The sequence below is a fragment of the Ranitomeya variabilis genome, chromosome 8, assembly GCF_051348905.1.
Source record: "Ranitomeya variabilis isolate aRanVar5 chromosome 8, aRanVar5.hap1, whole genome shotgun sequence".
Classification (NCBI taxonomy): domain Eukaryota; kingdom Metazoa; phylum Chordata; class Amphibia; order Anura; family Dendrobatidae; genus Ranitomeya; species Ranitomeya variabilis.
Window position 1 is genome coordinate 109,112,600 of NC_135239.1, and position 22,710 is coordinate 109,135,309.

The 22,710-nt window shown below is 44.8% G+C and overlaps 1 protein-coding gene across 1 annotated transcript in view; it reads left to right on the top strand.

Annotated features, from left to right (window-relative positions):
* The window catches only part of FAM78B (family with sequence similarity 78 member B), a 288,370-nt gene that overhangs the window by 222,811 nt on the left and 42,849 nt on the right, over positions 1 to 22,710 (top strand). The window lies entirely within an intron of this gene.

Sequence of the window (22,710 nt, forward strand, 5' to 3'; positions counted from 1 at the left end):
AATGCCACAGCGCGCACAGCTCTGCGCTCACGCAAGCGCCGATCAATCTGAATGGCCAGAGACATAGAATCACTTAGACCGACAGGCGTGGGAAACCCCACCATAACATCTTTAACGGATTCAGAAAGACCCTTTTTGAAAATTGCCCCCAAAGCATCATCATTCCATTTCATTCTAGCACAGACCATTTTCTAAATTTCTGAAAATACAATTCTGCCGCCTCTTGACCCTGAGACAGGGCCAACAAGGTCTTCTCGGCTTGATCCACAGAATTTGGTTCATCATATAATAATCCTAGAGCCTGAAAAAAGGCGTCTACATTAAGCAAGGCCGGATTCCCAGATTCCAGGGAAAATGCCCAATCCTGAGGGTCGCCACGCAGCAGGGAGATGACAATTTTAAACTGCTGAATGGAATCACCAGAGGAATGAGGTTTCAAAGCAAAAAACAGTTGTTTTTAAAACTCAAAAATTTGGACCTGTCCCCAAAAAACAAATCAGGAGTAGGAATCCTAGGCTCTAAAACCGGAGTCTGAACAATATAATCTGCAATACCCTGTATTCTTGCAGCAAGCTGGTCTACACGAGAAGCTAATCCCTGAACATCCATACTAGCACAAGACTCCACAGCCACCCAGAGGAAAAGAGGGAAGGAGAGACAAAGCAGACTACAGAAAAAAAATGGCTCAACACCCTTCTTCCCTTCTTCTGAGATGCATTTAACTCATTGTTGGCCAGTTGTACTGTTATGATCCAGTGGCCTTGGAGCCACATGAGACCTTCTCTGGAGAAGGTGGTACTTGTACAGACCGCAACCCTAAACTGACACCGCAACTAGAAGTAGCCGTGGGGTGTACCTAACACATCCTAGACACCTCAACACAGCCGGAGGACTAAATAACCCTATAGATGGAAATGGGAATTCTATCTTGCCTCAGAGCAGAAACCCCAAAAGATAGGCAGCCCCCCACAAATATTGACGGTGAATATAAGAGTAAAGACACACACAGGCTGAAAACAGGATTTAGCAAAAGAGGCACTTCTAGCTAAATAGTAAAGGATAGGACCGAGTACTAAGCGGTCAGTATTAAAACTCTGAAAATATCCACAGCAGAAAATACAAAAATTCCACATCTAACTAAAGACATAGAATGTATATCTGCATCTCCAGAGAATCCAGCATGACTGAAAAAATCCAAACAAGTCTAAGCTGGACAAGACAAAACAATAAATTGTTCTGAACTGAAAAGCACACTGCATGTGTGCTGCAGGAAAATAAACGAGACACTTATCTTGGCTGAATTGGCAGCAGAGCAGAAGGAACCAGACAGGGATGTAAACCCTCCAAGAACAATGGACAACTGGCACTGACTAATGAATCCAGCACACCTATATACCGAATAGAGCTGCAATCAGCAGAAACACCTGCCCTGGATCAACCCAGAGACAACTGCACTATCACAAACAACCACCGGAGGGAGCCCAAGAACAGAATTCACAACACTCCCCCCCACAATAAATCCCACCATCCCCACTCATATTAAATCCCCCTATCTCCACTCACATTAAATCTCCCCCATCCAATAATAAATCCCCCATCCCCACTCACATTAAATCTCCCCCATCCAATAATAAATCCCACCATCCCCACTCACATTAAATCCCCCCCACAATATATCACCCCATTCCCACTCACATTAAATCCCCCCCTACCCCTGCACCTTCGGTGTCTTCAGCTCCACTGGATCACTTACCACCGATCTGCGTCTCTGACTCTGCTCTGCAGCGCGGGCGAGTGACGTCAGCAGCGTGATCACGTGACCTGATCACGCTGCTGGCGTCGCTCTGACCCAGCAGTCAGAGCTTCAATTGTACTTGCATCTCAGATGCAGTACAATTGAACACTGGGAGCTGGCTTGACAGTCGGCACGGGGAACAGCTGACTCCCAGTGCGGGGGGCAGCAGAAAGCAGCTGCTGGGGGAGACACTGCGGACTGCCACATTAGGCGGCCCGACTGCGCCCCCCTGCCGGCTGCGCCCGGGGCACATGCCCCGGCTGCCCCCCCCCCCTAGACATGCCACTGGGCTTGCCGGCACCTGCTCTTGCAAGCCACCTCACTGCAGGACCCGGAAGGAGCCCCACGGCCATTTTGGATCCGGGGCCTGCAGGGAGGAGACGCTCGGTACAACGCGATCACATCGCGTTGTACCGAGTGTCTCAGGGAAGCACACAGGGAGCCCCCTCCCTGCACGATGCTTCCCTATGCCGCCAGAATGCTGCGATCATGTTCCGGGAGTTAATGTGACGGGAGCGGTCCGTGACCGCTCCTGGCACATAGTGCCGGATGTCAGCTGTAACAATCAGCTGACACACGGCGGCGATCGGCCACTCTCCCCCCGAGAGCGCGGCCGATCGCCTATGACGTACAGTGCTGTCCAAATTAATTGGGACAAAGTAAAGAAACACATATTTTTGAATATTTAATAATAAAATGTTATAATGCACTCTTACATACTAATTCTGAAAATTACCACTGGCTAGTTGACCAAGATTTATTTATTATATATTAAAACTGGTTTGAATCACTGACTCGTAAGCAACTTATGATTTTACTTAAAAAATGCTTTGTCCCAATTCTTTTGCACAGCACTGTACTATCCCGTCCCTGGGAATTAAGTCCCAGATCACCTCAATGGGATAGTACGTCATACGGGATTAAGGGGTTAATAGCGGACACTCTGTTAGCCTCATTAGCCGGCTTCCTGCAGCTACTGTGCATTTGCGTGTGCCCACTACTTAAGGGAATGAATATACACTGTTCTCCACTGCCATAGGCGTGGAATGCAGTGAATATTCGTTCCCTTTAGTAGCGGGCACACGTGAATGCCTGGCAGCGGCAGGAAGCTGATGGCTGCGGCTGACATTGTGCGTGCTATTAAAGAGCAATGAATATTCACTGCTCTCCATGCATATAGTCCCGGCGTGGGGAGCAGTGAGTATTCCAGCAGCTGTCCTTCGGCTTGTAAGCAGTGCATGCTGTACCTGTCATGCGCTGGTTACAAGCATAAAGCATCTGCTAGCATCAGAACAAGATGTTGCGAGGGAGCACAGCAAGGTAAGTATAATGGTTTATGTTTTTGTTTAATGATTTTCTGATGGGGCCATACATACCAGGATTGGGATGGGGGCCAATCATACCAGGATAAGGATGGGTACATGCATACCAGGATAGGGATGATGGCCCTGCATACCAGAATAGGGATGAGGGGGCCATGCATACCAGGATAGGGATGAGGAGGCCGTGCATACCAGGATGGAGATGGGGGCCCTGCATACCAGGATGGAGATGGGGGCCCTGCATACCAGGATAGGAATGAGGGGGCCAAGCATACCAGGATAGGGATGAGGGAGACCATGCCTACTAGGATAGGGTAAGGGTGACATGCCTGCCAGGCTAGGAAACGGGCCATGCATACCAGGATAGGGATGAGGAGGCTGTGCATACCAGGATGGAGATGGGGGCCCTGCATACCAGGATGGGGATGAGGAGGCCATGCATACCAGGATAGGGATGAGGAGGCCGTGCATACCAGGATGGAGATGGGGGCCCTGCATACCAGGATGGAGATGGGGGCCCTGCATACCAGGATAGGAATGAGGGAGCCAAGCATACCAGGATAGGGATGAGGGGGACCATGCCTACTAGGATAGGGTAAGGGTGACATGCCTGCCAGGCTAGGAAACGGGCCATGCATACCAGGATAGGGATGAGGAGGCCATGCATACCAGGATAGGGATGATGGCCCTGCATACCAAAATAGGGATGAGGGGGCCATGCATACCAGGATAGGGATGAGGAGGCTGTGCATACCAGGATGGAGATGGGGGCCTTGCATACCAGGATGGGGATGAGGAGGCCGTGCATACCAGGATGGAGATGGGGGCCCTGCATACCAGGATGGAGATGGGAGCCCTGCATACCAGGATGGAGGTGGGGGCCCTGCATACCAGGATGGAGATGGGGGCCCTGCATACCAGGATAGGGATGAGGGGCCATGCATACCAGGATAGGGATAAGGGTGACATGCCTGCCAGGCTAGGAAACGGGCCATGCATACCAGGATAGGGATGAGGAGGCCATGCATACCAGGATAGGGATGAGGCCATGCATACCAAGATAATGTTGAGGAGGCCATGCATACCTGGTTATGGATGAGAGGGCCGTGCATACCAGGATAGTTATGTGGGCCCAGAATACCAGGATAGAGATTAGGAGGCCATGCATACCAGGATAGGGATGAGGAGGCCGTGCATACTAGGATGGAGATGGGGGCCCTGCATACCAGGATGGAGATTGGGGCCCTGCATACCAGGATAGGAATGCGGGGCCATGCATACCAGGATAGCATTACTCCCAACCGTCCCTCATTGTGCGGGAGTGTCCCGGATTTCATGCTTTGCCCCGCTGTCCAGCGCAGGATGCTCTCATCCCGGACACAGCAGGAGAAACTCCGTCACACCTCCTTTTGTTAGGCCATGCCCCTTCCCCTTCGTATGTTCCTGAGTCTCCCAGCGTTACTGTTCAGAGAGGGAGAGAGAGGGGACACTTCTAGTTTGAGCATAGTTCCTTTGAGGTATGTGGAATTAGTGGGGCTGAGCAGGGAGGGATGGACACACTCACAGCCTCCCTGCTTGCCTCGGCTGCTCAGTGCTCACTGCTGTGTTATTGCAGAGCGACAGATGCCGATCAGTGAATAGTCGATGATGCCTTGTGTGGGGTCAGGTGTACAGTGTGGATGTAGCAGAGCTGTGTGTGTGCGAGGTGTATGGAGCGGAGCCGTGTGTGTGTGCGAGGTTTATGGAGCGGAGCCGTGTGTGTACGAGGTGTATGGAGCGGAGCCGTGTTTGTGTGCGAGGTGTATGGAGCAGAGCAATGTGTGTACGAGGTGGATGTAGCAGAGCCGTGTGTGTACGAGGTGTATGGAGCAGAGCTGTGTGTGTACGAGGTGTATGGAGCGGAGCCATGTGTGTACGAGGTGTATGGAGCGGACCCGTGTGTGTGTGCGAAGTGTATGGAGCGGAGTCGTGTGTATGAGGTGTATGGAGCGGAGCCGTGTGTGTGCAAGGTGTATGGAGCGGAGTCGTGTGTATGAGGTGTATGGAGCGGAGCCGTGTGTGTGCGAGGTGTATGGAGCGGAGCCGTGTGTGTGCGAGGTGTATGGAGCGGAGCTAAATGTGTACGAGGTGTATGGAGCGGAGCGTGTGTGTACGTAGCGGAGCCGTGTGTGCAAAGTGTACGGAGCGCAGCCGCGTGTGTAGGAGTAGTTATGTGTGGCCATTATATGGTACGAAGTATCATGTGCGGCCATTATACAGTATGGAGCATCATGTGCTGTCATTATACAGTATGGAGCATCATGTGCGGTCATTATACAGTATGGAGCATCATGTGTGGCTATTATACAGTATGGAGCATCATGTGCAGTCATTATACAGTATGGAGCATCATGTGCAGCCAATGTACAGTATGGAGCATCATGTGCAGTCATTATACAGTATGGAGCATCGTGTGGCCATTATACGGTATGGAGCACTGTGTGGCCATATTTTTTTGTTTAGAATTATTGTATATGAAACAGTGTGATCAGCAGTGCTAAATGGGTGTGGTTGGGACGTGGATATGGGTGTGACTAATTATGAATGGGTGTGGTCAGAGGCGTGGCCTATAATTTGCCGCGTTGCGTGCCGCAAACTTTGTCCCTCTTTGCCATCTTCAAAAGTTGGGAGGTATGGGATAGGGATAAGGGTGACATGCTTGCCAGGCTAGGAAACAGGCCATGCATACCAGGATAGGGATGAGGAGGCCATGCATACCAGGATAGGGATGAGGCCATGCATACCAAGATAAGGTTGAGGAAGCCATGCATACCTGGATATGGATGAGAGGGCCGTGCATACCAGGATAGTTATGGGTTCCCTGCATACCAGGATAGGGATGAGGAGGCCATGCATACCAGGATAGGGATGAGGCCATGCATACCAAGATAAGGTTGAGGAAGCCATGCATACCTGGATGTGGATGAGAGGGCCGTGCATACCAGGATAGTTATGGGTTCCCTGCATACCAGGATAGGGATGAGGAGGCCATGCATACCAGGATAGGGATGAAGCCATACATACCAAGATAAGGTTGAGGAGGCCATGCATATCTGGATAGTTATGGGGGCTATTCGTACCAGGATAAGGATGAGGGGGCCATGCATATCAGGATGGGAATTTGGGCTATGCATACCAGAATAGGGATGAGGGTGCAATGCATACCACGATAGGGATGGGAGCCATGCATACCAGGATAGGGATGAGGAGGCCATGCTTACCAGGATAATGATATGGGGGGCATGCATGCCAGGGTAGGGATGAGGGGGCAATGCATACCACGATAGGGATGAGTTGTCCATGCATACCAGGATAGGGATGAGGGGGCCATACATACCAGGAAGGGGATGAGGGGACCAGATATACACGGATAGGGGATATTAGTACAGAATTGACCACATTTTTTGCTTCAATTTTTTTTCTAATTTCCTCCTCTAAAACCTAGGTGTGTCTTATGGTCCGGTGTGTCTTATAGTCCGAAAAATATGGTACTCCTCCTTTGCCTCTTCCACCTATACGACCGCATCCACTTCTTCCTGCACTTGGACCTACGCCTCCTAATTCTAGATTGATAGTTTTAGTGTGGTAAATTGTAGGTTGTTTTAGTTCTATAAAATAAAAAAATTAAAATAAAATGAAAAAAATGAGAAAAAAAACAGAACAGAAAGCATTGTTGTTTACTCCACTGTTGCCTCTTGCACCTACACCGGCACATAACCTCCTAATCCACTTGGACCTGTTCCTCCTGGTTCAAGATTATTATTATTATTTATTTCTGCTCTGCTTAGTGTAGGGACGCAGCTGTAGTGAGGGATAGTATTAGATTTTGTGTGTGCACAGTTTTCCAAAAACTCTCTCTTTGTGTAGTATGAACCCATGTCTCTGATATTCTGTGCGTCTAATAGAACTGTGGGTAAGAAGAACACATTTTTCTACTCTTTTGTACCTATGTCTGATAGTACTGTGGGTAAGGACAAATGTTTCTACTTTTATACACCTACTAGCTGAAGAGCCCGGCGTTGCCTGGGCATAGTAAATACTGTATCTGTTGTTAGTTATAGCACCTCACTTCTCTTATTTTCCCATCACGCCTCTCATTTTCCCCCTCATATCTCTCATTTTCTCCCTTACACCTCTCATTTTCCCCCTCACTCCTCTTATTTTCCCCCTCACTCCTCTCATTCCCCCCTAACACTTGTCATTTTGACCTCACATCTGTCATTTTCCGATCACTCCACTATTTTCCCTCACTCCTCTCAATTTGCACTCACACCTTTTCATTTTCACCTCACACCCCTCATTTTCACCTCACACCTCTCATTTTCCCTTCAGTATATACATATTGGTCATCTCCCTTATATATAGTATACACCTGTATGTCATCTCCTGTATATAGTATATACCTGTATGTCATCTCCCCTGTAAATAGTATATACCTGCTGTAAATCATCTCCTCTATATTGTATATACCTATGTGTCATCTCCTCCTGTATATACCTGTATGTTATCTCTTCTGTATATACTATATACCTGTATGTCATCTCCTCCTATATATAGTATATACCTGTATGTCATCTCCTGTATATAGTATATACCTGTATGTCATCTCCCCTGTATATAGTATGTACCTGTATGTCATCTCCTCCTGTATATAGTATATATCTGTGTGTCATCTCCCATGTATATAGGATATACCTGTGTGTCATCTCCCCTGTATATAGGATATACCTGTGTGTCATCTCCCCTGTATATAGTATATATGTGTGTGTCATCTCCCCTGTATATAGTATATACCTGTGTATCATCTCCTCCTGTATATAGTATATACCTGTGTGTCATCTCCCCTGTATATAGTATGTACCTGTATGTCATCTCCCCTGTATATAGTATATACCAGTGTGTCATCTCCTCCTGTATATAGTATATACCTGTGTGTCATCTCCCTAGTATATATGTGTGTGTCGTCTCCTCCTGTATATAGTATATACCTGTGTGTCATCTCCTCCTGTATATAGTATATACATGTGTGTCATCTCTCCTGTATATAGTATATACCTGTGTGTCATCTCCTCCTGTATATAGTATATACCTGTGTGTCATCTCCCCTGTATATAGTATATATGTGTGTGCCATCTCCTCCTGTATATAGTATATACCTGTATGTCATCTCCTGTATATAGTATATACCTGTGTGTCATCTCCCCTGTATATAGTATATACCTGTGTGTCATCTCCTCCTGTATATAGTATATATCTGTATGTCATCTCCTCCTGTATTAGACCGCGTTTACACGTTATTTGCTCAGTATTTTTACCTCAGTATTTGTAAGCTAAATTGGCAGCCTGATAAATCCCCAGCCAACAGGAAGCCCTCCCCCCTGGCAGTATATATTAGCTCACACATACACATAATTGACAGGTCATGTGACTGACAGCTGCCGTATTTCCTATATGGTACAGTTGTTGCTCTTGTAGTTTGTATGCTTATTAATCAGATTTTTATTTTTGAAGGATAATACCAGACTTGTGTGTGTTTTATGGTGAGTTTCATGTGTCAAGTTGTGTGTGTTGAGTTGCTTGTGGCGACATGCATGTAGCGACTTTTGTGAGATGAGTTTTGTGTGGCGACATGCGTGTAGCAACTTTTGTGTGTCGAGTTGCATGTGAAAGGTTAGTGTAGCAAGTTGTGTGCAGCAAGTTTTGCGCATGGCGAGTTTTGAGCGTGGCGAGTTTTATGTGTGGTGCATTTTGAGTTGCAACTTTTGTGCATGTGGCAATTTTTCCGCATGTGCAAGTTTTGCGTGTGGCGAGTTTTCCATGAGGTGAGTTTTGCACGTGTGGCGAGTTTTGCGTGAGCCTAGTTTTGCATGTGGCGAGTTTTCCATGAGGTGAGTTTTGCACGTGTGGCGAGTTTTGCGTGAGCCTAGTTTTGCATGTGGTGAGTTTTGCTCATGGCGAGTTTTGAGCGGCGACTTTTGTGTTTCGACTTTTAATGGGCGAGGTTGGTGTATGTGTGGTGAAATGTGTGCTGAGGGTGATATGTGTTCAAGCACGTGGTAGTGTGTGGCGCATTTTGTGTGTGTGTTCATATCCCCGTGTGTGGTGAGTATCCCATATCGGGGCCCCACCTTAGCAACTGTACGGTATATACTCTTTGGCGCCATCGCTCTCACTCTTTAAGTCCCCCTTGTTCACATCTGGCAGCTGTCAATTCGCCTCCAACACTTTTCCTTTCACTTTTTCCCTATTATGTAGATAGGGGCAAAATTGTTTGGTGAATTAGAATGTGCGGGGTTAAAATTTCGCCTCACAACATAGCCTATGATGCTCTCAGGGTCCAGACGTTTGACTGTGCAAAATTTTGTGGCTGTAGCTGCGACGGTGCAGATGCCAATCCCGGACATACACACACACACACATACATACACACACATATTCAGCTTTATATATTAGATGTCTGATAGTACTGTGGGTAAGAACAATTTTTTCTACAGTACTCTTATGCATCTACAATTGTGCTCAAAAGTTTACATACTCCGGCAGAATTTTTGCTTTCTTGGCCTTTTTTCAGAGAATATGAATGATAACACCAAAACCTTTTCACCATTCATGGTTAGTGGTTGGGTGAAGCCATTTATTGTCAAACTGCTGTGTTTTCTCTTTTTAAATCATAATGACAAGCGAAAATATCCAAATGACCCTGACTAAAAGTTCTCATACCCCATTTCTTAATGCCATGTATTGCCCCCTCTAACATCAATGACAGCTTGAAGTCTTTTGTGGTAGTTGTGGATGAGGTTCTTTATTATGTCAGATGGTAAAGCTACCCACTCTTTTTGGCAAAAAGCCACCAGTACCTGTAAATTCCTGGGCTGTCTAGCATGAGCTGTGTGCGTGAGATCTCCCCAGAGTGGCTCACTGATATTTAGGCCAGGAGACTGAGATGGCCACACCTCAACCTTCACTTTGTTCTGCTGTAGACAATGACAGGGCAACTTGGCCTTGTGTTTTGGATCCAGGCTGATGAGTGCAAATTTGCCTCCATTATTTGCTGATAACGTGCTGTATTTATCTTTCCTTCAACTTTGACGAAGTTTCCTGTGCCTTTGTAGCTCACACATCCCTAGTAGAAATGGTGTTCCTTTCATCATAGGCCTTGTTGACCTCTCTTTAAATGTAACTTTTATGGTTGTGACCAAAATGTTCAATTTTGGTCTCATCACTCCAAATTATCTTGTTCCAGAAGTCTTGAGGCTTGTCTCTGTGCTGTTGTGCGTATTGTTGGTGAGATACTTTGTGGCATTTGCGCAGTAATGGCTTTCTTCTTGAGACTCGACCATGCAGCCTATTTTTTTTCAAGTGCCTCCTTTTTGTGCATCTTGAAACAGCCACGCCGCTAGTTTTCAGAGAATCCAGTATTTCAGCTGATGTTATTTGTGGGTTTTTCTTTGCATCCCGAACAATTTTCCTGGCAGTTGTGGATGACATTTTTGTTGGTCTACCTGACCGTGATTTTGTTTTTACAGAGCTCCTGATTTTCCATTTGTTAATCACAGTTTGAGCGCTGCTGACTTCCTGGCCATTGTCATCGGTGCTGCTGGAAAAAAAAATAGACATACAGTATCTCCGTCTGTTTTGCATGGACACACGGTTTGTGTAAAAACAAGGGCATGTGCAGAACACCATAGGATATAATAGGAACATGTGGTATCTGTGAAAAAGATGGATGCCAAACATACAAGAAACACAGACATGTGAAGGGGGCCTCATGTTCTCATGTCCAGATGTCACAGTTTTTATCGGTATCAGTATTTTAAAAAAATGGATCTGTTACAAATAGAGAAAAACAGATTTGTTTTTTGTTATGGATCTGTTTATGTTCCATTTGTAATGTCTGTTTTACAGGAGGGGTCTGTGTTCTGAGCATGCACAGCGTTTAAAAATCAGATTAGTTGATGGATGATATAACATTTGACCATACGTTATGATTAGGGATGAGGGTATGTAGACCAGGAGAAAAAAGAGCAATAGGGTCTTAACTGGTAACAATGTGGTACAGAGAAAGGGAATCCCCTATGCTTGGTTAAAAAAAGTCACCATTACTGACTACCACATTTTTTGCTCTTGATTTCTTTTAGTGTTTCTTAAAGCCAGAAAGTTACCATTTGAAATGACTTTAGTTTTGTGCCATGTCTGTGATCTGCTTTTTTTCTACAAAATTAAACAACTGAATGAACATCCTCCAAGGCCGGTGATTCCATAATTTTTGTCAGGGGTTGTATAGTTTAGAAAGTATACCGTCTGGCCATCTATCTCCATCAGCAGTGCAACACTTCACCTGGATTCCATGATTAGGGATGAGTGGACCTGTGGATGTTCAGGTTCGTCTGGTTCAGCCGAACTAGATTTAAAAGTTTGGTTCAGTATACGAACTTGACCCCAAACTCAATAGAAGTCAATCGTGACCCAAACTTAAGTGCTTTAAAATGGTTGTAAAATGGTCATAGTAAGGGCTAGGGGGCTGCAAAAGGAATCAAAATGGTGGTAAGAGCAGGACAAGGCACTGCAAGAAAATTTTGATAGTCAAATTACTTAAAATAACATAGAATCCCCTAAAAAAGGACAAATTTGGGGACAAATCTAAAAAGTTTTTGAAGTGGACTGGATTAAAAATTCACCAGGAAGTCAGTGTTAGCATTTGCGTTCTCCCCCCGAACACCGGTGTCATGTCGGACGCTGTTCACACTAGGGCGTCCGACAGACAGCGGTAATTCCACATACGTCCACTACACGCTCAGTGGCGTCGGCTAGATTTTATCCAGCTTGCTTGGGGTTAATCTAGCTGGTAATTTGGTTGGAGGCTGGGTCACGCCCACGGCCTTTAAATAGTCGTGCTGGACTTTGGGCGTCGCCGATTATAGCTTGTGCTTTGTGCCTAGTGATTCCGGTCTGGAGTGGTGGTCTTGTTGCAGGAATATCATATCTGGTGGTGTATTATCCTTTGTCATATTCCTCCTTCCTATATTTGTATTTGTTTTGCCCTGTGCACATTATAGTGTATTCCTGTGTGTCTGCAGCATGGTGCGTTTTTCAGTTTTCCCTGTCTGTGCTTTCTGTGGGGATTGGTGTGTGGTCTCTTCACTGGGTGGCGGGTTGTGGTTTCAGCTTAGGGCTGAAACAGGAGACAGGGTCAGGCCTGGCGGCCCAGACATGCACACCTTTAGTGTAACTTCTGGGAAAGGGACAGACAGGGTTTCCCTAGCCTGAGGGATATCTCAGGGGCCCGGGTAACCAGCCTTAGTCTACCCAGTACTCCTGTGACAACCGGTTGTTTTTTCGCTCTGTCATGTGCATGACAGCGTGTCCAACACCGCTTCTGATCGGGGGTATACTCATTACCGCCAGTTAGAGAACCGCGATTCCCACACTGTCAAATGACAGCGTGAACCTGCAGTTGTGCTCGGAGGTATAAAATAGTATTATTATTGTATTATTATTGTCGGCTAATGGGACTACTGCTCCCATCAGCCGACGCCTGCTGCTGCTAATAAGGGCTCATCATACTCTCATCAACTGCTCCTGCTCTCACTGTCAGGGCTCCTTCACACTTGCGAGAAATACATCCGAGTCTCGCAGGTTGAACCCAGCACTGGCACCGGCACTCCGGAGTGGAGCATGGAACTGCACAGCAATACATGGAGCTGCACGCTCCGCTCCGGAGTGCCGGCGCCAGAGGAGGGTTTTAACCTGCGAGACTCGGACGTATTTCTTGCAAGTGAGAAGGAGCCCTGACAGTGAGAGCAGGAGCAGTTGATGAGAGTATTCATAAGCCAGTGCCTGCGCTGTAATTAAATAAAAAAAACAGCATGGGTTCCCCTCCATATTTTTGATAACCAGCCAGGCAAAACTCACAGCTGGGGGCTGCAACCCTCAGCTGTCAGCAAAATTTCTGGAATTGATGGTCGTGTTTGGAGAGCCCTCAATGTGCCTAAACAGTAGAAACCCCCACAAGTGACCCCATTTTGGAGAGAAATGAATTGTAAATTTGACTTTTTTTTGTGATCAACGTTATTCGGTAAATAACAGCGATCCCGTGATTGGGACCGTAAAAACCGTCCCTGATCATGTTCTCCTGCGTCTCAGCTACTCCCGGTAGCCCCGAATATTTTGTTATGATGTGGGGCACTATACCCTTATTTCTCAGCGCCGTTTAAAAGTGGCGCTGAGGAATAAGTATCCTTAACTAAAATGGTTGAAAATGGTTGAAAACTCATAAAGATAGTGCATGCCGTGACAGGATGTTTTTATTTTTCCAACTCCCAGAACTGTGTGAAATTTAGTGTGATAAATGTGCCCCGTGTATCGCACATGCACCTAATACTACAGTGTCACATACCCAGTGTCTGTGGTTACTAGAAGCGCTTTGCTCCTCTCCGCAGTCTGACTGGCTGCCTATAAATGAGGTGATAGATGGCATTATTTGCAAAACTGTAGCATTTATGGTGTCAAATTATTACTTGTTTGTACTGAGATAAACAGGCAAAAATAGTCTTGTGCAAAATAGCTTGTAAACGGAAAATGTCATGCTTCACCATGGTACATAGGAGAAAAAAAAGAGATGGAAATTGTAACTCAAAAGGATAATAGTCAGTGAAGCACAAACTTTCTATAGCACATATTTAATAAACCCATCCATCACTGCCTAGTCAGCTCATATTACTATCAAAATGGCCTGCTGACTGCTTGTTCTATCCATTTATTCCAGGGTCAGCAGTGTAACCTTCAAAAGAAAGCGCTTACCACATACTGGATCACCATTTGGGCTTATTACCAGATTCATGAAACCATGGTGCTGTCAGAGAAGAAAATCCTAATAGTAGGAATACTTCCACAATGTGAGCTTGTCCGCCGAAATAATGATGTGGTCCGTCCGATCACATCAGCGCTGGTTACTTGTCACAGAGTCCGCTGTCAGGGAACAACTAATTGGTCAGTGGCCTCTAAATCTGGGCCTTTATATTTATAGACCTCCAATCTTCTTAATGAATGCCCCTTTCCTTCTAAGCTCAGACACATTCCTGACTTTGGGTAAGAAGGAATACAGAATGGAGACTAGATCACTGTAACGTGAGTCTAACATGAGACAGGGCATAGCTCTCGTACTGTTCATAAAGGGGTTTTCTATTTTTTTTTGCTTAAATGCATGTATTTTGAAATGAAAAATCATTTTTGCAATTGGAATTCATTCAATTTTTTTGCACTATTTCCCTTCGGTAGCCTATGTGCTTCACTATCTGTTACTGGCTGCAGAATGTATGAACTGAGAACCTGTCAGTGAGCTCATTGTAGCTCTTTTATCCCTCATTTTCTCACCTTCTATCAGCTGATTTATGGCTGTAGACTGTAGTCTTTGGGAGACAAAGAGTCCGGTGAATGGCAGTAGTGCGGGACCAGAGTTGAAGCTGTAACTATATCTGTTGCTCTCATACTATGGACTGTGAATTCCAAAGGCTACATGCTGCGTCTGGACGTTTTACTTGCGTCATGCAATCTGCGTAGTGGTGGGCACTTTGGACATTCAGAATCCCTGTGCTAATATGAGTATATGGGACCAACATGTGCAGGATTCTTTTAGGTTTTAGAGAAATATAAAATTATTGTTGAAAACTAGGAATTGAAGTACATCTAAGATGTAGTAGAAATGCAATCACTGCTCTGTACTGAAAACTATTGGTCAGGGAAACTCCTCGGTCTCACATACAGCGATGGTGTCACATACATGCATGTAAAGGAATGGAGTCGCTGCCCGTAAACTATACAGGAGTGATACTGGTAATGGTTATTAGGACACTCACATGCCGAAATCCTGTAGTAAGATCAAAGCCCAACCAGGAATTTAAGATGGTTGTAGACTATCCAAACCGTGGTATTAAACGACATATGAGAAGACTGATGGTCGTTGAGTAGCCTGTTTAGAAAGGCCAGCTGTATTTCCATATGCGCAGAGCAATCAGTAAGGCCGGGTTCACATTAGCGTTTCTGTGCGCAGTGCATGATCCGCATAGATCTGCATGCGTCATGCGTACATATCTTTAACATGGTGTACGCAGGGACATACGCATGCGGCGGTGACTGGCGAATGCAACATGTTGCATTTTTTTGAGTCAAATATTGCGCAATTATGCGCACGCAGTTGAGTGCGTCAAAAAAACGCATTACTGTCTATGTGAACGCATTGGTAATCAATGACATGCGTACACATGCGTTCCGTTCGACATGCATGCATACATTAGACTGCGCATGTCCAGGAAATGATGTCACCAACTCCACCATGCGCATAAAAAAACACAAACGCATGCACACGCAGCTATTTTTTTTGCATCATGCGTAAGATGATGTGGAGGCGTAAGCATGCATTTGCATGCGTTTTGGCATGCGATTGCGCATGCAGATGATACTCTATACACAGAAAGGCTTATGTGAACCTAGCCTAACACAATCATTCTGTGCGGACACACTGTCATTTTTCTTGGCAGCATATGTTCTCTTTACACAGGATAGTGTGCAGCCTAGAATGATGATTTTTAAGCAGGCCAAAAAATTATTCCACCTGATGGACGATCGTTTTCCTTGTTCATCAGTTGACTGACAGCCTGTTAACATTGACCGATTATCGGGAAATGAGCTTTCATAGGTGCACTCAAGGCCGGCATTAGGGGCAGGCAGACCAGGCAGCCGCCTAGGGCCCCCGCTCCTCCAGGGGCCCCCAGCCCCTAATAGTGGCACACCATGCGGCTGCTATGGGGCCCCTGAGTAACAGGGGCCTGGTGCCGCACCCCCATCGTGCATTCAACTCATAGATGCCAACACAGTTGAAAGCAGTGATGGACGAGAAAACATCATGTGATGCTCCCTATCCCATCACTCCCCCTCAGCCTCTGACTCAGCGTGTGCCAGCAGGGAAGCTGATGAGACGCTGAGACACTCTGCAGAAGCTAGAGCAGCAGGGGAATGAGGAGGAGAGGTAAGTATCGTGTGTGTATGCGTTATTGTGTGTGTGTATTTGTGTGTGATGGGGGGACTGCACTATACTGTCTGTGGTGGACTGCATTATACTGTGTTTGGGGGCTGCACTATACTGTGTGTGTTTGTGGGGGGGCTGAATTATACTATGTGTGTGGAAGGGCTGCAATATACTCTGAGGGGGCTGATTTATACTCTGGGGGGCTGCATTATACTTTGAGGGGGCTGATTTATACTCTTAGAGGGCTGCATTATACTGTGTGTTGGGGTCTGCATTATACTGTGAGGGGGCTACATTATACTCTGAGGGAGGTTGCATTATGCTCTGAGACGACTACATTATACTCTGAAGGGGCTGCATTATAGTCTGAAGGGGGCTGCATTATACTCTGAGGGGGGTGCATTATGCTCTACATTATACTGTATGAGGGGGGCTGGTGTGAATGCAACCTTAGTACAAAGGGATTAAATAAAAAAGTGTGAAGTTATATATTGTTTGAAATAAAGATTCCTCCAATGTTCTGGCAGTTGCGGTCCCAAGTGGAACACACTGATAAGACTATTAACTGTTGAGGACAGTTTTTGGGGTCCCTCTGCTGGAATTGTTTCTGATGGCCCTTTTTGACATTGTACAGTTATATGAAAAAGTTTGGGCACCCCTATTAATCTTAAGCTTAATGTTTTATAAAAATTGTTTTTTTTGCAACAGCTATTTCAGTTTCATATATCTAATAACTGTTGGACACAGTAATGTTTCTGCCTTGAAATGAGGTTTATTGTACTAACAGAAAATGTGCAATCTGCATTCAAACAAAATTTGACAGGTGCATAAGTATGGGCACCTCACCAGAAAAGTGACATTAATATTTAGTAGATCCTCCTTTTGCAAAAATAACAGCCTCTAGTCTCTTCCTGTAGCTTTTAATGAGTTCCTGGATCCTGGATGAAGGTATTTTTGACCATTACTCTTTACAAAACAATTCCAGTTCAGTTAAGTTTGATGGTCGCCGAGCATGGACAGCCCTCTTCAAATGATCCCACAGATGTTCAATGATATTCAGGTCTGGGGACTGGGATGGCCATTCCAGAACAGTGTAATTGTTCCTCTGCATGAATGCCTGAGTAGATTTGGAGCGGTGTTTTGGATCATTGTCTTGCTGAAAGATCCATCCCCTGCGTAACTTCAACTTTGTCACTGATTCATGAACATTATTGTCAAGAATCTGCTGATACTGAGAGAAATTTATGCCTCCCTCAACTTTAACAAGATTCCCGGTGCCGGCATTGGCCACACAGCCCCAAGGCATGATGGAACCTCCACCAAATTTTACTATGGGTAGCAAGTGTTTTTCTTGGAATGCTGTGTTTTTTGCCACCATGCATAACGCCTTTTTGTATGACCAAACAACTCAATCTTGGTTTCATCAGTCCACAGGACCTTCTTCCAAAAAGCAATTGGCTTCTCCAAATGTGCCTTTGCATACCTCAGCCGACTCTGTTTGTGGCGTGCTTGCAGAAACGGCTTCTTTCGCATCACTCTCCCATACAGCTTCTCCTTGTGCAAAGTGCGTTGTATAGTTGACCGATGCACAGTGACACCATTTGCAGCAAGTTGATGCTGCAGCTCTCTGGAGGTGGTCTGAGGATTGTCCTTGACTGATCTCACCATTCTTCTTCTCTGCCTTTCTGATGTTTTTCTTGGCCTGCCACTTCGGGCCTTAACAAGAACTGTACCTGTGTTCTTCCATTTCCTTACTATGTTCCTCACAGTGGAAATTGACAGGTTAAATCTCTGAGACAGCTTTTTGTATCCTTTCCCTGAACAACTATGTTGAATAATCTTTGTTTTCAGATCATTTGACAGTTGTTTTGAGGAGCCCATGATGCCACTCTTCAGAGGAGATTCAAACAGGAGAACAACTTGCAAGTGGCCACTTTAAGTAGCTTTTCTCATGATTGCATACACCTGGCTATGAAGTTCAAAGCTCAATGAGGTTACAAAACCAAAAAAAGTGCTTTAGTAAGTCAGTAAAAAGTAGGTAGGAGTATTTAAAAAAAGAAAATGATAAGGGTGCCCATACTTATGCACCTGTCAAATGTTGTTTGAATGCAGATTGCACATTTTCTGTTAGTACAATAAACCTCATTTCAAGGCCGAAACATTACTGTGTCCAACAGTTATTAGATATATGAAACTGAAATAGCTGTTGCAAAAAAAAACAATTTTTATAAAACATTAAGCTTAAGATTAATAGGGGTGCCCAAACTTTTTCATATAACTGTATATGGTGTCTATGGGTTATGTCTGGTATGGGAGCTCAGGACCATTGAAATGAATAGAACTGATCTGTAATACCAGACACAACTGTGGATAGTAGCCCTATTTCTAGAGGACAGCCGTACCTTTCCCACCTCATACAATCCCTTTATGATTGACATAGAGCTATTACAGTTGTATAACTGAGCACTGTGCTGAATGAAACACTGCATCCTTGGGTTTCATGGCAAAAGTTTTCATCTTTTAGGTTGTATTATAAGATTGATGTTGCTCAGTTTAATGGATGACAAAGATGTCACATTAAAGTGATTTTTGTGTGCTTGTCTATTTCAATGTTTTATACTTCAACATCTGATTATTGAGAAAAGGGTCAATCGGAATCCAATTCTTTACTATGCTGCCAAAATTCGCTTTAGACCTGAATCCATGTCTTATAAAATGGGTCAATTGGTACTTTGTTATTCAAAAAGATGATCCTCAACATTTCAAAGTGCATTAAGCAAGACTGTGGAAGATCAGGGATACATTTTTTACTTGTAATCCATGTACCAGAGACAGTATTAAAGGGAACCTGTCAGCAGGATTGTGCACAGTAACCTACAGACAGTGTCAGGTTGGTGCCGTTATACTGATTACAATGAGACCTGGGTTGATGAATTCTGTCTTGTGGTTGTTGTGTAATCTTTATTTTCAGCTTTTAGTTAATGATATGCTCATGCCCCGGGGCGGCCTGTGGGGGATCTGTATGTGGTGCTCTGCCTAGGTATTCATAATGCAGACTGCTGTCAGGTCACTGATCCCTCACTGACCCGCCCCCTAGTGTACATAATGAACATTCTATATAATGATGAAAAACACAAAACACCTTCAGCAGGCAGGTGCTGCAGCATGATCACATGTAAAATGTGCATATAATTCAATTATTTGATGCTGTAAGTAAATTCATTAAAAAAACTGTCTCAAAATGGCAGTAGCAGCTATCGGCGATAAGATGGCGCCACCAACACCTGTGCAGTAGCATCTATCAGATCGCAGGCACTGTTGGCGACATTTTGAGACACTTTTTTTATGAATTTATTTATAGCATCACATAAAAGAATTGTATACACATTTTACATGTGATCATGCTGCAGCCCAGGCGCCCCCACCTGCTAAAGGTGTGTTTCTTTTTCTTCAATATATAGAATATACATTATGTAAAAAAGGGGACAAGTCAGTGAGGGATCAGTGACCTGTCAGAAGCCATACTGATGAATAGCTTATCAGGGCACCACATGCAGACCGCCCCTCCCCCCCCACAGGCTGCCCCGGAGCACGAGCATATCATTAACACAAAACTGAAAATAAAGATTACATAAGAACCACAAGATGGATTTCAACAACCAAGGTATCATTGTAATCAGTATAACAGCGCCGATCTGACACTGTGTGTAGGTTACTGTGCACAATCCAGCTGACAGGTTCCCTCCCCTTCACCCCCGGAGCTTTTTCCGTTTTTCCGTTTTCGTTTTTCGCTCCCCTCCTTCCCAGAGCCATAACTTTTTTATTTTTCCGTCAATTTGGCCATGTGAGGGCTTATTTTTTGCGGGACGAGTTGTACTTTTGAACAAAATCATTGGTTTTAGCATGTCGTGTACTAGAAAACGGGAAAAAAATTCCAAGTGCAGTGAAATTGCAAAAAAAGTGCAATCCCACACTTTTTTTTGCTTGCCTATTTTGCTAGGTTCACTAAATGCTAAAACTGACCTGCCATTATGATTCTCCAGGTCACTACGAGTTCATAGACACCTAACATGACTAGGTTATTTTTCACCTAAGTGGTGAAAAAAAATTCCAAACTTTGCAAAAAACAAAACAAAACAAAATTGCGCCATTTTCCGATACTCGTAGCGTCTCCATTTTTCGTGATCTGGGGTCAGGTGAGGGCTTATTTTTTGCGTGCCGAGCTGGCGTTTTTAATGATAGCATTTTGGTGTAGATACGTTCTTTTGATCGCCCGTTATTGCATTTTAATGCAATGTCATGGCGACCAAAAAAACGTAAATCTGGCGTTTCGAATTTTTTTCTCATTACGCCATTTAGCGATCAGGTTAATGCTTTTTTTTTATTGATAGATCGGGCGATTCTGAACGCGGCGATACCAAATATGTGTAGGTTGGGGTTTTTTTTTATTGATTTATTTTGATTGGGGCGAAAGGGGGGTGATTTAAACTTTTATATTTTTTTTATTTTTTTCACATTTTTTTTAACTTTTTTTTTTTACTTTTGCCATGCTTCTATAGCCTCCATGGGAGACTAGAAGCAGGCACAGCCCGATCGGCTCTGCTACATAACAGCGATCATCAGATCGCTGTTATGTTGCTAAAATGCAGGTGTGCTGTGAGCTCCGACCACAGGGGGGCGCTCACAGCCACCGGCAATCAGTAACCATAGAGGTCTCAAGGACCTCTATGGTTACAATGGAGGAGCATCGCCGACCCCCGATCATGTGACGGGGGTCGGCGATGCGCTCATATCCGGCCGCACGGCCGGATGCGGTAGTTAAATGCCGCTGTCTGCGTTTGACAGCGGCATTTAACTAGTTAATAGCGGCGGGTGATCGCGATTTCACCCGCCGCTATTGCGCGCACATGTCAGCTGTAAAAAACAGCTGACATGTCGCGACTTTGATGTGCGCTCACCGCCGGAGCGCACATCAAAGCGGGGGTCCCGACATGTGACGTACTATTCCGTCACATGTCGGGAAGGGGTTAACTCTGCTAAAGTGCAATTTCTGAAAGGGTGTAAATGTAGTAGATTATAGACAGTTATTTATTTGGTGAAAACAATTCTGAAGCTATTAAAACAATTTCTAAAATAAAATATTACATTTTAATTTTTTGTAGGTATGCCAGCTAGAAACAATAACAGATTCTTGGTTTATCGCTTTGTTTGGTAATTCTGGACAAATATTTTCAAGTTTGCATAAAAGCAGTATCATATATGTATGTAAGCTAGTATTAATTATACTTCTATAAGAGGATAGTCCTCACTTGCACCATCAGTAAAAATAATTGACTTGATTTCAAATTCTAGGGTCCCTGTCACTCTTTTTAGCCACTGTTATGATTCGCTCGGAAAAATAGGTAACACTAAAAACTGCAACTAACCCTGCAAGTTACTGTACAGACTAGAGATCCTGACCCCACAGTCCCTAGTGGTTCCTGTGTGAGCTGAGATAGTGCTAACCACAGAATAGAAGATGGTGGCCAGACCCTATGCTGCCTGAAAGCCATTGAGCGCTTCAATGTACTCCTAAAGAACCAGAGGGCAGAGCAGAGTGCAAGTTACCTACAGAAGGGAAAGTGTGCTGAAATAGAAAGCGATCCCAGAGTGAGTAAAACAAAATAAAGGTATACGTATGTACTGTTAGAGGATGTGCTCCCTACTTCCTAAAAAGAAACAGAAGATAGGTGCAAGGTAATAAACATAAACAGCAGAGCGATAAACCCTAGATGATCTTTCACTGACTGGCTTAAAAGACAGCAGTATGGCTGGACATCCAAATGAGACTACATCAGCAGGAAATACCAGCTGGTGGAAAGAATATAAAGCCGCACCTGAAAGGTGACAGGGCAGACAAATGAGTAAATGAAAACACCTGTTACTCTAAAAAGACTGAAGCAAGGATAACAGAAACTAAACACCCAGAGAAAAGGTTTATCTGCTGTGGCTCGGCGAACAGAGAAGCCAAGCACAGGCTCAAAGGTTTGAACCCTGACACATGGCAAACGCAGTTAATAGAAGTGACGTAAGAAGGAACATGTGCAGAGTAATGTTTTGACATTGCTGTACACAGTTTGTTTTATTGGGCATTGTTGTGTGTGCACATACCCTTGGACAGTTTTTCAGTTTTCCTAAATTTGCTCCTGTACACATGTCCCTGTATTCTCGGGGGAATATCTAGGTATGCATGGGGTCTGGCAAAGTCCATATGGCAATGCACAGATCCTGTATGACTTTGTTCTCAGGGAGCCCAGTAGTAGGTTTCTTACTGACACACTCTTTCAAAGCTCACTGAATAGTTAAAATATGCTTCGTGTTTCCATGCTGTGATATGAGATCCTCGCTGTGCTAATTGAGTAAGATTATGTGCAGGTGGATATGCTGGCGTGTATAAATAGCGGTGGAGAACACAGAGTTGATCCAACACTTGATTAGACAGCAAGGAGGGGGTCCTGTTTACTGGATACTTAGAAGAAAAGATATGACAG